General features: G+C 36.4%; 1 pseudogene; it reads left to right on the plus strand.

Annotated features, from left to right (window-relative positions):
* Nucleotides 1–10855: 10855 nt before the first annotated feature.
* LOC135587487 (phenylcoumaran benzylic ether reductase Pyrc5-like) lies at nt 10856–13161 on the plus strand (annotated as a pseudogene).
* The last annotated feature ends 1503 nt before the right edge of the window (nt 13162–14664 follow it).

The following is a 14664-nucleotide window of genomic DNA, read 5'->3' on the forward strand; positions in this document are numbered from 1 at the left end:
TGACTTGCTACCAACCTCGAATTTCTTCAAGGTGTCCTTAAGTAGCAAGTTTTCTTTTTGGAGAGTTTCTAGATCATGGCATTTGATGCATGAATTTAAACTATCATGATATTCAGTTTTTAACTTATCAAAATCACAAGTAAGACTATCATACTCCTTTTTTAGCAATTTGTATTTTCTATTGGTAATCTTGCATTCATCAAATAAGTCATGGAAGGCATTTAATAATTCATCGAAAGATAAATCTGCATCTATTAAATTCGTTACCTCCTCTCTAATGGCCATTAAGGCGTAATGAGCAACTTGCTCAGTGTTGGACTCCTCTTCTTCGGACGCACTCGAATCATCCCATGTTGCTTTGAGCGCCTTCTTCTCTGATGTTCTCTTTTTGACCTGGGGACAATCACTCATGTAGTGTCCCGGCTTTTTGCACTCATAGCAAATAACTTGATCCTTCTTGGGTTCAAGTTTATTTTTTGTGTCATTCTTAAACTTGTTTCTTTTAATGAACTTTTTAAATTTTCTTGTTAGAAGTGCCAAGTCATCATCACAGTCCTCATCACTTGAGTTTTCTATCAAGTGGTCTTCTGAAGTTTTAAGTGTCATATCCTTCCTGTTCTTTGGAAGGATGTCTTCTTGCTCTTCATGAGCTTTACAAGTCATCTCGTAGGTCATTAATGACCCGATTAGTTCTTCAAGAGGAAAGTTGCGCAGATCTTTTGCCTCTTGAATAGCAGTGACTTTAGGATCCCAACTTTTAGGAAGGGATCTTAGAATCTTATTTACGAGCTCAAAATCCGAAAAACTTTTTCTGAGTCCTTTTAGACCGTTGACGACATCCATGAAACGGGTAAACATGTCGCCAATGGTTTCACTCGGTTTCATTCGGAAAAGTTCGAAAGAATGTAACGGAAGATTGATTTTTGACTCTTTCACTCTACTTGTGCCTTCGTGAGTCACTTCGAGTGTGTGCCAAATATCAAATGCGGTTTCACAAGTTGAAACACGGTTAAACTCGTTTTCATCAAGTGCACAAAATAAGGCATTCATAGCCTTTGCATTAAGAGTGAAAGCCTTCTTCTCCAAATCATTCCAATCGATCATTGGAAGAGAAGACTTCGAAAAACCGTTTTCGATAAGATTTCAAAGTTCAAAATCCATAGAAATAAGAAAGATCCACATTCGGGTCTTCCAATAGGTGTAGTCCGTCCCATTGAACATGGGTGGACATGTAATAGAATGGCCCTCTTGGTTTCCGGCGTAAGCCATCTCTCTTGGGTTTTAATCCATTTGAGAGTTAACCCCGCTCTGATACCAATTGTTAGGATCAAGAGCACTAAGAGGGGGGGGGGTGAATTAGTGCAGCGAAAATTTTTCAGCGATTAAAACCGAAAGCTGCATTCGTTTGATAAAAAAACGATTTCGATGTAAAAGCCGATTCTAAGATTACTTTAACTTAAGATTAAGCGAGATGACGTTAAAGTAAATCTACAATGGCAGTTTGCAGTTTATGATGAAAATCAGAATGTAAGCGCAAACTGAAATGTGACGTTCGTACGATAAAACCAGTTTACGTCTAAATGTCAATTTTGAAGATACTGAACTTTGAGATATGTTTTATAAAAGCGCAGAAGGCAGTTTGCAGTTGTGATTGAAATCAAAACGTAAACGTAAACTGAAATGTAATGATCGTACGAAAAAGTCGATTTACGTCTAAACGCAGATTCGGAAAGCTCTGAACTTAGAAACTCGTTCGTAAAGGCGCAGAAGGCAGTAGCTATTTAGGAGGTTTGCAGTAAAGATAAAATGCTCAAAGTAAATGCAAACCGAGATTTAGAGTGGTTCGGTCAATCTTGACCTACTCCACTTTTGGCTTCCTCCACCGACGAGGTCACCGACGTCAACTAGAGGCCTTCCTTCAATAGTCGAAGGCCAATCACCCTTTTACAATTTCACTCCTTTTGACGGGCTTAGGAGACAACCCTTACATAAATTTTCTCTCCTCTCTTTACAACTCAAAACTTTGAAGAACATAGGGAGGAGAACTTTTGGCCTTTACAACAATTTTGAGCTCTAAGAATCATAGAAAGATATCAAGATTTCGAGTGTAAGTTGCTTCCTTTCAGTGCTAAATGGGTGGGGTATTTATAGGTCCCAACCCAGTTCAAATTTGGAGCTCAAAACTGTCAATTCCCGGAATTCCGAGATCAGGCGGTTGCACCTCCTGACTGGAGCGGTTGCACCGCTTGGCAGAGCTCGAAGACTGAGCCTCTGGGCGGTGCCACCTCTGTCAGGGGCGGTTGCACCTCTCTGCCGGAGCTCGAAGACCAAGCTCAGGTGGTTGCACCTCCTGACTGGGGCGGTTGCACCGCCTGCCAGAGCTCGAAGACCGAGCTCAAGCGGTGCTACCTCCTGTCAGGAGAGGTTGCACTGCCTAGTCTCGCTTGGAGACTGAGCCCAGGCGGTTGCACCTCCTGGCTGGGGCGGTTGCACCGCCCAGTCTCCCTGGAAGACTTAGCCCAGGCGGTGCTACCTCCTGGCTTGGGCGGTTGCACCTCCCACAGCGATTAGGGTCCGAATGGGTAGATCCATTCGGCCCAAATTGGGTTTTTCAGGGGCCCAATTGCCCCAAGATTAAGCTAATGGGATCACCTCCCATTTCCAACTTAATCATTGTGCTAACTACGATAAATTCTAAGACAATTTCTACAGCTTGCTCTAGTGCGTCAATTGCTTCTTTCGACGAGTTTCCGGCGAACTTCCGTCGATCATCCGATGAACCCTCGGTGATTCTCCTGCGGACTTCCGGCAAACTCCTGGACTTGCAACGATACACTTGGCGAGTTCCGACGAGCTTCTTTGGCAAGCTTATGGACTTCTCGGATTTGTTCTCGCAGAACCTCCGACAACTGTCCGAACTTCCATCGAGCTCTCGAACTCCCAATGTGATCATTATCATGACTCCGGCGCAACTCCTACTGCATGTCTTACTTTCATCGTAGTTAATCCTGCACACTTATCTCAACATATAGGTTAGACAACAAATGACAATTGACTTCATCATCAAAATCTGAGATTCAATAGTAGGAATGCTATCCACAGTAAAGGCTTGGTTATCTAGACACTTCTCCATGAAGGACTTAGGGGGGAGCATCCTATATCTTGGGGATTAGAATCTATAGAGATAGATCCAAGAGGATGCTTGGCTTGTCCCAGTCCAGGTACATAGAAACCATTGTCAAAAGGTTTGGCATGGAAAATTCCAAGAGAGGTCTCATACCGATGAGACATGGGATATCGCTTTCTACGAGTATGTCCCCAAAGACTCCAAAAGAAAGGGCGAACATGAATATGATACCTTATGCCTCAGCAATAGGGTCAATCATGTATGTCATGCTATGTACTAGGCTTGATATAGTGCATGCTCCGAGTGTCACGAGCAGGTATCAAGCGGATCCAGGCTTGGAGCATTAGAAAGCAGTAAAGTGTATCCTTAAGTACTTGAGAAGGACTAAGGATCTTTTACTAGTATATGGAGGTAATAGCCTTAAGGTTGAAGGCTACACTGACTCAAGTTTTCAGTCTGATGTCGATGATAGTAAGTCGAATTCAGGGTATGTGTACACCTTGAATGGAGGAGTAGTGTGCTGGCAGACTGGTGTGCTGTATACCCGTCCATATGATGGATGCAGCTGGTCTCATAGCTGCTCGTGTAGGGACACTAGGGATACAGTACAGGTGCTCATTAGAGAATGAGTTCACTGATTGATCCGCTTACGGAATGCTGGATGGTTGATGATGCCTTATTGTCAGACAGCGATTCCGTAGTCCTAGTGGTGTATATCTGGTCCTTAGACTTGAGACACCAAGGATGTCCTGTATGAGTGCTCCACCCTTTGATACCAGACTTATAGGTTTGGTTGTCCCAAATCTAGTACAGCTGGTCATTGGGAGTGGTAGTCAACCTTACGAGGGCTATTGAGTGTCGATAGAGGATCATCCACTCTCGGCGTCATGAGAGGAATATCCCATGTGTTCTTGCTCAGACAAATCCCTGGCTAGGGTTATTCGGGTTGAGAGAGAAAGAGTTCTCCGGGAGAATCCGATTAGAGCGAGACTCAAGTAGAAATCGTATGGGTTTGACAGCACCATGCTCGATATACGGTCTCTGGGATATTAGATGGATGAGGGACTATAGGTACACGGTAACTGAGGATAGACAGGTCCAATAGATTGGATTTCCCTGTATCGTCTGGGGATTACGACGTAGTAGCCTAGTACGTCCGTAGTCGATGAGTCAAAGGAATTATTACAGAGATAATAATTCACTGAGTTAGAAGGAGTTCTGACAGGTATGACTCACGGCAAGCTCGATATTGGGCCTAGAGGGTCACACACATATGGTAGGCATTGCGATGAGTAGAGGTTCGGATATGAGATATCCGATGGAGCCCTTGTCTTATTGGATGCAGATCCAATACCCACTAGGGGAGGACCCATTAGGGTTTGACAGGGGACCTCTATAAATAGGAGGGATTTAGAGCCTCATAGGCTAGAGTCTTTGCTTGCCTTTCCTATTCTCCTCGCCCTCTCCACCTCAGAGCAAGCTTGGAGATTTGAGGAGCGTCGTCGCAACCCTATTGTGTGGATCACCACTAGAGAGGAGGACGCTTGACCTCCTTCACCGTCTCCTAAGGATCTGCAAGGAAACAGGGATATACGATCTCCCTAGGTAACACAATCTACTCTATACGCAGCTTTGAATTTTGCGGATTTTGCGTACCAATCTTCGCACGACGACGAACATCTTTTTGGGAATCAGGGATTTTGTTTTCTTGTTCTTCCGCTGCGCATATGATGTCACCCCCAAGATTTCCCAACACTAACATCCTCCTCTTTAGCAATAATCCACATGGCAGATACGACGATGACGCTCCTCAAATCACAACATGATCTTTCTCTCCACGCACACCACAAAGGCTGCACTATCTTCAAGAAGGGGCTGACACTTCTTGTTGTCCACACGATCCAAACTAGGGCTGTCGGTTGAGGGGGAGAGGAGAGAGAGGAGAATAGGAGGGGCGGCTAAGAGGAAACTTACCTGTGCCACCTTTTGGTCCTCCTATTTATATAGGTTCCTACCATTTAACCCTAATGGATCCTACCATTTTGGATATTGGATCTGTATACAATTACCCGAACCTCTACTCATCGCAATACCTACCATATATGTGTGACCCTCTAAGCCCAATATCGAGATGATCGTGAGTCATACCTATCAGAACTTCTTCTGACTCAATAAATTATTATCTTCATAATAATTCACTCAACTCATCGATTACAAACGTACATTGCCACTACGCTATAGTCCCTAGGCAATATAAGAGAAGAGAATCCAATCCATTAGACTTGTTTGTCCTCAATTATCATGTATCTATAGGCCTTTATCCATATAATATCCTAGAGACCATATATTGGGCATAGTGCTGTCAAGCCCATACGAAATCTACTCGAATCTTGCTCTAATTGAATTCTTCTATAGAACTCTTTCTCTCTTAATCTAAATGACCTTGGCCATAGATTTGCCTAAATAAAAATACATAAGATATTCCTCTTATAATACCGAGATTAGATGATCCTCTATCAATACTAAATTGCCCTTGTAAGGTTGACTACCACTCATAATAACCGATTGTGTTAGATTTAAAACTTTTAGGCTTATTAGTTTAGTATCAAAGAGTGAAGTACTTATACAAAATATCCTTGGTGTCTCAAGTTTAAGGACGAGACACACAAATGGTACCACAAAATTATTGTTTGACAATGAGGTATTATCAATCATCCAGTATTCCGTGAGCAAATCAATCAGTGAACTTAATTTCCAATGAGCACCTGCACTATATATCTAGTGTCCCCACATGAGTAGTTATAAGACCAACTACCTCCATTATATGGAAGAGTATACAACACACTAATCTGTTTGGTTATCTCAATGTCCCTCTCGAGTAACATTTGACCGGGATTATTTAGTATCTATATTTAAAGACAAATCAGTCTTATCATTGTGATCTTATCATGATTGGATTCCTAGATCCATGAACATCATAATATATACAACATGTAACTTAAAGTAAGAAAATACCAATAATAATAATAATAATAAGTAAAGAGATTATGCAAAATGTCACATGTGTCATCACTCATGTGATTAGCTTGCATAACACCTATAACTAGCAGTACTACCCAGAATTCAAAACTTACAATGGTGGTACCACCCAAAAGTCTAAAATAACGACGTCAAAAGTTACGATAGTGGTACCAGCATGTGTTAGCGATAGTACCGCCTGTACTCGAAATTTTGGGGATTTTAATTTTTTGGTTCCAGTTTTTAAGCCTATTAGGGCCTATAAATATCCATTAAGGCTTGGTTGATGGAGAACCAAATTTTTAGTTTGTGAAGGGTTGTCGCTTTCTCTTTGAGTATTGTTTGAGTCTTTTCCTCCTTCTTGAGTTTAGAGGTGAAGGTGAAAGATCTTGTAAACGAGTGAGTGTAGAGGTTCTCTCATAAGCCTATTAAAAGAAAAAAAGTTGTAACAAAGATAGTTAAATTTTGCCCATTAAAAAAGAGATCAATAGTGAAAGTTAATGGCTTCGAGGGAAGAGAAATCGGGAGTGAACATAAGTCGAGAAGACTAAACCACGATAAATCAGTTTACATTCCTTCTCTTACTTTTGATTTGTTGTTGCTTATTCACTTGCTTTACTCACAACTCTTACTCATATTTTTCGTTAATTATATTTTTGATATGAATTTATCGATCGAACTTTAAAATCAAATAAAAAATTACTATAGCACTAATTTACCCCTCCACTTAGTGCCAAAAATTACTATAGCACTAATTATAGATATTTTATTTTTATCCATGTGATATAATTTATTATTATAAAATTTAATTATTTATGTTCTTTAGAAATTTTAATTATTAATTTGGATATTTATATGGTTATTAAATTTATGAGCATGAAAGGAAATTATGAAATGATATTTATTTTTCATATAAAAGACATGATTATAGTGACCATTTAAGTTTTCTTTTATGTTGATTAATGTTTAATAATTATTATGATTATTATTTTATTATCATTAAACTATTTTGACATAAATTAGATTAAATAAATTTGGTAAATATTATTTATAATTTATACCTAAATTTTATCTAACTAGTCACTATCAACATGGCCTAGAATGACAGACTTATGGAATATAAATTATAATAAATATTTTATTATTTATAAGATATTATATTTTATATTATTGTATTGATTTTATAGTTGTAAAGTAATCTAGATCAATAACTTATAAAATTATATTAAGAATTAACTCTAAATGATATTAAGAAAAATAATATTTGACACACATAATTAGGAGATTTAGAGAATCTCAAAATAGAGCCTACTTCAAATAATTATATGATAGAATAAGATGATACTGTTTTAGATATCCTTGTAGTTTAGGATTGTATACCTAAAATGATAATAATATTTTATAAGGATTATATCAATCCTCTATAAATAATTTTGAGTAAATATTAGATATATCAATATTTCACCTAAATTTAAAATATAGATAATATCAATAGTTTATCATATTTTAAAAACTTAGAGCATTAATGTTATTTTATTTTTATAGTAATATTTTATTTCATGTATTTTTATCCTTTTAGTGTCCCTATGAATTCTCAATTAATTGATTCTAAATGATTTAAGGATCTACAATTTGCACTAGGTGTGCTAGACTTTGATATGGAAAGAATTGCATTTGGTGCGTTAACAAATTGGGTATTAACTACGTAGTGGTATTTTCTTTCATGCATTTTTAAAAGACTTGAGCATATACAATTTACACACTATGTGTGTTAACTATTGAAAATTCTATGAAAAAAAATAAGATAAATGATTAAGAATAATCTAAAAGTATCACTTTTATTATAATTGCTAACAATATTTAAACTTTATTACAGCTTAGTTGTACACTGGAATATTTAAAGATCAATTTAAATTTACTAATGAGTCATTATCTGACATCTTATTAAAAGAATTGATTAAAATTTAGTATGATGATATTTGAGGAATTCAAGATTATATCATCAATATGATTAACAAAACTGTAAGCTTCAGAATATTGGGCATGAATATAATTGAGTTATTTTTTATATAATTTATTCTTAATTCTATTTCTTCTTATTTTGACTCATTTAAAATTTACTATAATAAAATTAAAAATAAATAAAATTTAAATGAGCTCACTAGTATATGTGTTTAAAAAGAATTAAAAATAACGTAAGAAAGATATAATATTTTGGGTACTATTTAAGGAATAGATAATAAGAAAAAAAATTGAAGCATAAATCACTTTAGACAATAAATCTTATATAAACTCATAAAATAAAAATCTTGATAGTAAAGTACTACTTTTGTAGAAGAAAGATCATTTGAAGGACTATGGGGTTTGGTTCGAAAAGGAAAGGTTTAAACTTAACCTTTGTATATTTTGAATAAATCATTTTCTAATACTTGATGGATTGATTTTTATGCTTCAACTTATTTTATCAATATTAGATATCTATCTTAACATAAAATCTAAAAAAATGAAATATTCAATACTGTAGGGAACTATCTTAAAACGAAAGCGATGGTAGTGGGTACTTGTTTCCTTTGCCTAGAGATGATTTATCTGATGGATCTTGACGATGTATATTATAATCTTATAATTCTAGAAATTTAGTTTTTTTACCTAAAATTATCAAGATATTGTTTCTCTTTTGATGGTGGTAGACTTATCATAATTTAATAAAAAATTTTGAATTCTATATGATGGTTTATACAGAATTCATGTGAATTTTTAGTTTGTAACAATCCTATAATCAAATATTAAAATAAAATGTAGTTTCATGAATTCATTAAGATTATATATGCTTACATCTGTGGGTCACTCCATTTCTCCTTTTTAGTGGAGAGAGGTATTTTAGCACATTTATATCTAACTTATTGAGTTATGAATATATATATCTAATTCTTATAAGGTTTTAGGCTATTGACACCTTTAGATATATATAAATAAAGTTGATAGATAATTAGATATAAAAGTTAAAATTATCAAATTTGATAAGGTTGGATATGAATTTAATAGTAGATAATTCTTATTTTTTTGCTATACTCGATGAGATATTCAATATGTTTTATCCTACAAAAGAACATAGTTACGGAATGGTGAAATCATACTCTTATGGATATAGTTATAAGTATAATAAGTTATTTTTTTATATTTGAATCAATGTGAAGAGAAGCTCTAAGAACGATTATATATATCTTGAACAAAATTCTTAGTGAATTAATTTCATTAGCTCTTTTAAGTTATAGACCAGTAGAAAACCTAATTTAAGATATTTATATATTTATGATGATTCTATAGAGATAAAGATCTTTAAATTATATGAAAAAAAATTAGATTCATCGACACTTTTTAAGTATTTTATTATTTATCTAAAAAAGTTTAAAAAATATAGATTTTATTACCCTAATGATAATACATAGATAGTTAAATTTAGTGATGTAATATTCCTAAAAATAATAATAAATTAGTAAGAGTAAAAATCTTAAAATTTAATGTTGATATTAAGGTTATATAGGTTAATACTTCTTTATCATTTTATATTCAATATTTTGTTGTTATTCATATCACTAAATAATTTGATAAAGATGAACAATAAAATATATTAGTGTGGTATAATATTAATATCGCTATTGGTGAACTTGTAGTTTTGATAATATCTCAAATAGAAAGAAAACAACCTAGGAATTAGTGAGGTATTTATAGATCCTATCTCAAAAAATCGATAGTTTTAATAATATCTCAAAGGGAAAGAAGACCTACCATTTTGATGATTATATAGTATATATATAATAATTATAACTCAAAAAAATAAAAATAAATTCTAAACTTATTTTTGGGCAACTTCCAAACAGTTTTAGAAAACTTACATTGAAAAAAAAAAAAGATTCAAACGAATTAGGTCCTTGCTTGCAAAGGTGCATGCGTGTCCATCACAAATATTAAGTTTTGCAAGCCTCTCCATGCTAGGGAGGCAATAATGGATGAAGTTTCAACAAAATAAAAAAAATTCTTAAAGTTACCGGAAGTTTTCATGTCCTCTACCAATAGCCCCAGGTTTAGTGATAATGTCGTGGGTTACACGCACGACCAAAAGTGAATAGAATTTGTTTAAAGTTCTAACACTCATATTAAATAAGAAAATGAACTTTTCAATAATCAACGAGAATATTCACATTGACAAAATTTTGGTTTAAGGGAGATAGGCAACTCAAAAATCTAAATTTCTATGAAAAAGTTTGAGTATATTTTTAATAAGTTTGATAAAATCATGAGCAAGGATACACAAAAGAATACACAAAAATAACTTAAAATGGATCACGTTATATTCCTGATAAGTGAAAAGAATATAGGATGAGGTTACCAAAGGCTAAAGGTTCGAAGTTATTATCAATTGAATTGTCAATTAATTTAGTTGACAATTCAATTATATATACATATATATATACATATGTATATATATATATATATATATGTATATACATATATATATATGTATATACATATATATATATGTATATACATATATATATATACATATATATATAAAGCTTCTCAAAAAGTGAAGATTAAGTTAATCCAACGGCGGTAATTATTCCATTTGACAAACCTGGCCAAATGGGTTGGCTATAGATGCATCGCTGCAATACCGCCTTCGTCACCACAGCAATGTTGCGAGAAAACGTTGGTGCGGGAGTGCGAGGTATTCAATGAACGAGGAGAGCGGCGATAATTATTTTACCTAACAAACCTGGCCGACGGATCGGCCATAAATGAATCCCCCATCACAGCTTCATAACCACAGCAATCTTGTGAGAAGCGTTCATCGATCGAGGCGAGAATGGCGAGCGAGAAGAGCAAGATCCTGATCATCGGTGGCACGGGATACATCGGCAAGTTCATCGTGGCGGCGAGCGCTCGGTCCGGCCACCCCACCTTTGCCCTCGTCCGGAGCGCCACCGCCCCCGCCGACCAACCCGCCAAGGCCAAGCTCCTAAGCGACTTCCAGGCCGCCGGCGTCACCCTCATCCAGGTGAAGTTAACGCCCTTCTCCCATTGTGCTCTTGCCCTTTTTCTCTATTTGTTCTTGCAATGCGCGATGAGAGCTTGGTCGTGTTGTTTGACCGATAGGGGGATCTGTATGACCACGAGAGTCTGGTTAAGACGATCAAGCAGGTGGATGTGGTGATCTCCGCCGTCGGTTCATGCAGCTGAATGATCAGACCAAGATCATCGACGCCATCAAAGATGCCGGAGGACATATCAGGGTGCTGTTCCTCCTCTGCTTTTCTTTTGAACTATGATGAAATCGGTAGGAATCGGAAAAGGGAACCATTGTGGACGACAATGGCGACGACGGGGGAAGCAATTAAGAAGATAACTGTCATTTTAAGGATGCGATTTAAATCAAAATTATTTGCAATAGTCTTGAAAATGTGAATGCAAAGAAAAGGGAAAAGAAAAACATGAAGTGCTTCATATAAAACGATTTCTTTCCGGTGCATGCCATAAATATCAAGATCATGTTGCCACATTAGTCACAATTGATGATGTACATGAGAACCATAATCTCGATTAATTCCATAGACCAATCAAATGAGTGTTTTTTTTTCCCATTATTTGGACAATTGAATGAACGCCATCATGTGGCTTTGGTGTTGAATGTTTAGTATATGAGTGAGTTTGCAGAGGTTCTTTCCATCAGAGTTTGGCATTGATGTGGCCCGAAACAATGCGATAGAACCAGCAAAGTCAACCTTTGTCATCAAGGCACAAATTCGAAGGGCTGCTGAGGCATCAGGGATCCCCCTTACACCTTCGTCTCTTCCAACTTCTTCGCCGGGTATTTCCTTCCCATATTAGGACAGGCAGGAGCTACTGATCTTCCCACAGACAAGGTTGTCATCTTAGGTGATGGAAATCCAAAAGGTAATTTGTTCCTGAAGCACATTTTGATCGAGCTAACTGTTCGAAATGCTAATTGGGTTGTTCTTTTCCCTTCAACAGCAATCTTTCTGAATGAAGACGACATCGGAACGTACACTATCAAAGCAGTGGATGATCCAAGAACTTTGAACAAGGTTTTATATCTGAGACCTCCCGCCAACATCCTATCTCATAACGAGCTTGTTTCCCTCTGGGAGAAGAAGACCGGCAAGACCTTCGAGAGGGTGTATGTCCCTGAAGAACATGTTCTGTAGCAGATCCAAGGTGTTTTAGACACCCCCTTGTGTTTATTGCAGAAAATTTCCATAACTTGGGATACGTCACGAAGATTGTCTTAAGGTCGTCTCTGCTAATCTATTTGCTTATTTCTATCACAGGCACCCCCTCCCAGTCAACGTGATGCTTGCTATTTGCCACTCCGCCTTTGTCAAGGGTGATCACGTCTTCGACATCGAGCCATGCTTTGGTGTGGAGGCTTCGGAGCTCTACCCTGACGTCAAGTACACGACTGTTGATGAATACCTGAATCGTTTCCTCTGAGTGGTCAACAGCAGCCCGTCAACAATGCAAACAGATTGGCTTTGAGTTCAGTTGATGCTTTCCTTGTGACCGATCATGCCGTATCTCAAATTGTTTGTTTCCTTCGCAGAACAAGAGCGGTAGGGTGCAGTCAATATTGGAGCCTCTGCACTGCACTTCTAATACTAACAGTAACAGTCACCTGCCCATCCTCGTAGTACTAATTAGTTGCCGTGCATGTTACAATGGTTAACCGAGATGTACCAAGTGAATTGGGGGTAGGACTTAATATGTCTTCTTAACAAGTGAATTGGCCCTCCAGAGTGTCATCCGAGCAGTTTGTAGACGCTAAGATGGCCGACGTTTCTTTAGCTACTCCACTCGATAGCAATACCTCGTAGGCACCCAAAGGAAGGGGGGGTCTATTGTGGCGTAATTAGACATTTAATCAGCGATTGGACTTGTACAACTTCGAGGACTTGAGAGGGTCCTCATCCTTTGGTCTGTCTCAAGCACGAAGCAAGACTATATCCTTTGGGGCTTTCTTCTTGTTCCTCAGAGCCTCAACGTTTATGTATTAGTTGCCCTTTTAGTTGGTGGGTAGCTTCTTCACCATAGGCTAGAGGAAGCAAGGTGGCTTGAGGCAATTAATGAATGCAAGAATCAACAAAGAAGGGTTGGAGTCAACAATCTGTTTTACCACATTGATTGAAGTGCATAACAAATCAATGTCTTCTACATTGTGCATGCTATTATGATAGGTCTTCAAGTTTGGAAGCGGAAGAGTTTCCTTGTCGTCAATGAAACCTCCTACAGGAGATGGATGGAGTGAATGAAACCATTTTCATCAAGAACACAAGAGTGAACATGTTATTTAGCACCCCTAAACTAGGGACTAAGAAAATATACCTCACAAAATACCAAGCTGATCTTGTAATAATGGAGGCATCAGAAGTTTTCTGGCGACCCGGTTGAGGATCAAGTCAGAGAGGGTTTTACCGTAGAAGACTATAAAATGTATTGAGTATTGTTCAAAATTCATAAAAAAAACAATGTGGAGACCTTACTCTATTACCAACTTGCTAGGACTATCAAATGTCATGTTGGAAATGGAGATAGAGTAAGAAAAGAGAAAGAATAAAGATGAAGGGATAGATAAGACAACTAGTGGTGCAAGTCAACTTGTTGTAAAGGATTAAAACAGGATTACATATTTCCTTAATTGTGAGTCTGAGTGTATTAAAAAAATAAATGCTTGGAACTACGCTGTAATTAGTAAACCTAGCATTTTAAATTTCCTACTTATGTTGGTGGAATATGAGGTTAATTTCGTCTATGAAATTAGAGTGTGATAATTATTCTTTACGTTAAGTATCACAAATATTATATATAACTTAAAATGACAATGCATCTTATTTCTTGAAGATTATTATTTACAATCTCTTCTTTATTATTTATAATATTATTTTAAATTTTTTAATGATTTTATACTACCTCTTTGTAAATGAATGTATATATTTCTTGAAAATTATTATTTATCATCCCCTCTTCTTCTTCCTCTTCTTTCTCCTCTTCCTCCTCTAAATCCTTCTTTTCTTCCTCTTTCTCCTCAAAGAATGATGTCTTAGGGCAACGAGTATGGTTGGATGACATTGAGTGAAGTTCGTAGCAAGGATGAAATAAGATGTTGTAGGGAAGAAAAAATAAAATAAAATCGATGATTATAAATAATAAAATAAATATATATTAATTTTTTAGAAGATTATCAATAATAAAAAGGGGGCTGTTAATAGTAATCTTCTATTTCTTTACAGGAAAAGGGGGTACATTTTTCACAATAGTCATCACAAGATGTTCAATTAGCTAATGCATCTATGTCTATCTAAATAGCATCATATATGATGGTAAGTGATAGTCTCCGTCAGAACATATTATAATATTCTATATCAAAAGCATACAGTACATAACTTCCTGACCTTCCAGCCTACTACAACTAAATTGGAGGTGACATAATGTAATTTTTGCCC

This window comes from Musa acuminata, chromosome BXJ1-1 (genome assembly GCF_036884655.1).
Source record: "Musa acuminata AAA Group cultivar baxijiao chromosome BXJ1-1, Cavendish_Baxijiao_AAA, whole genome shotgun sequence".
NCBI classification, from domain to species: domain Eukaryota; kingdom Viridiplantae; phylum Streptophyta; class Magnoliopsida; order Zingiberales; family Musaceae; genus Musa; species Musa acuminata.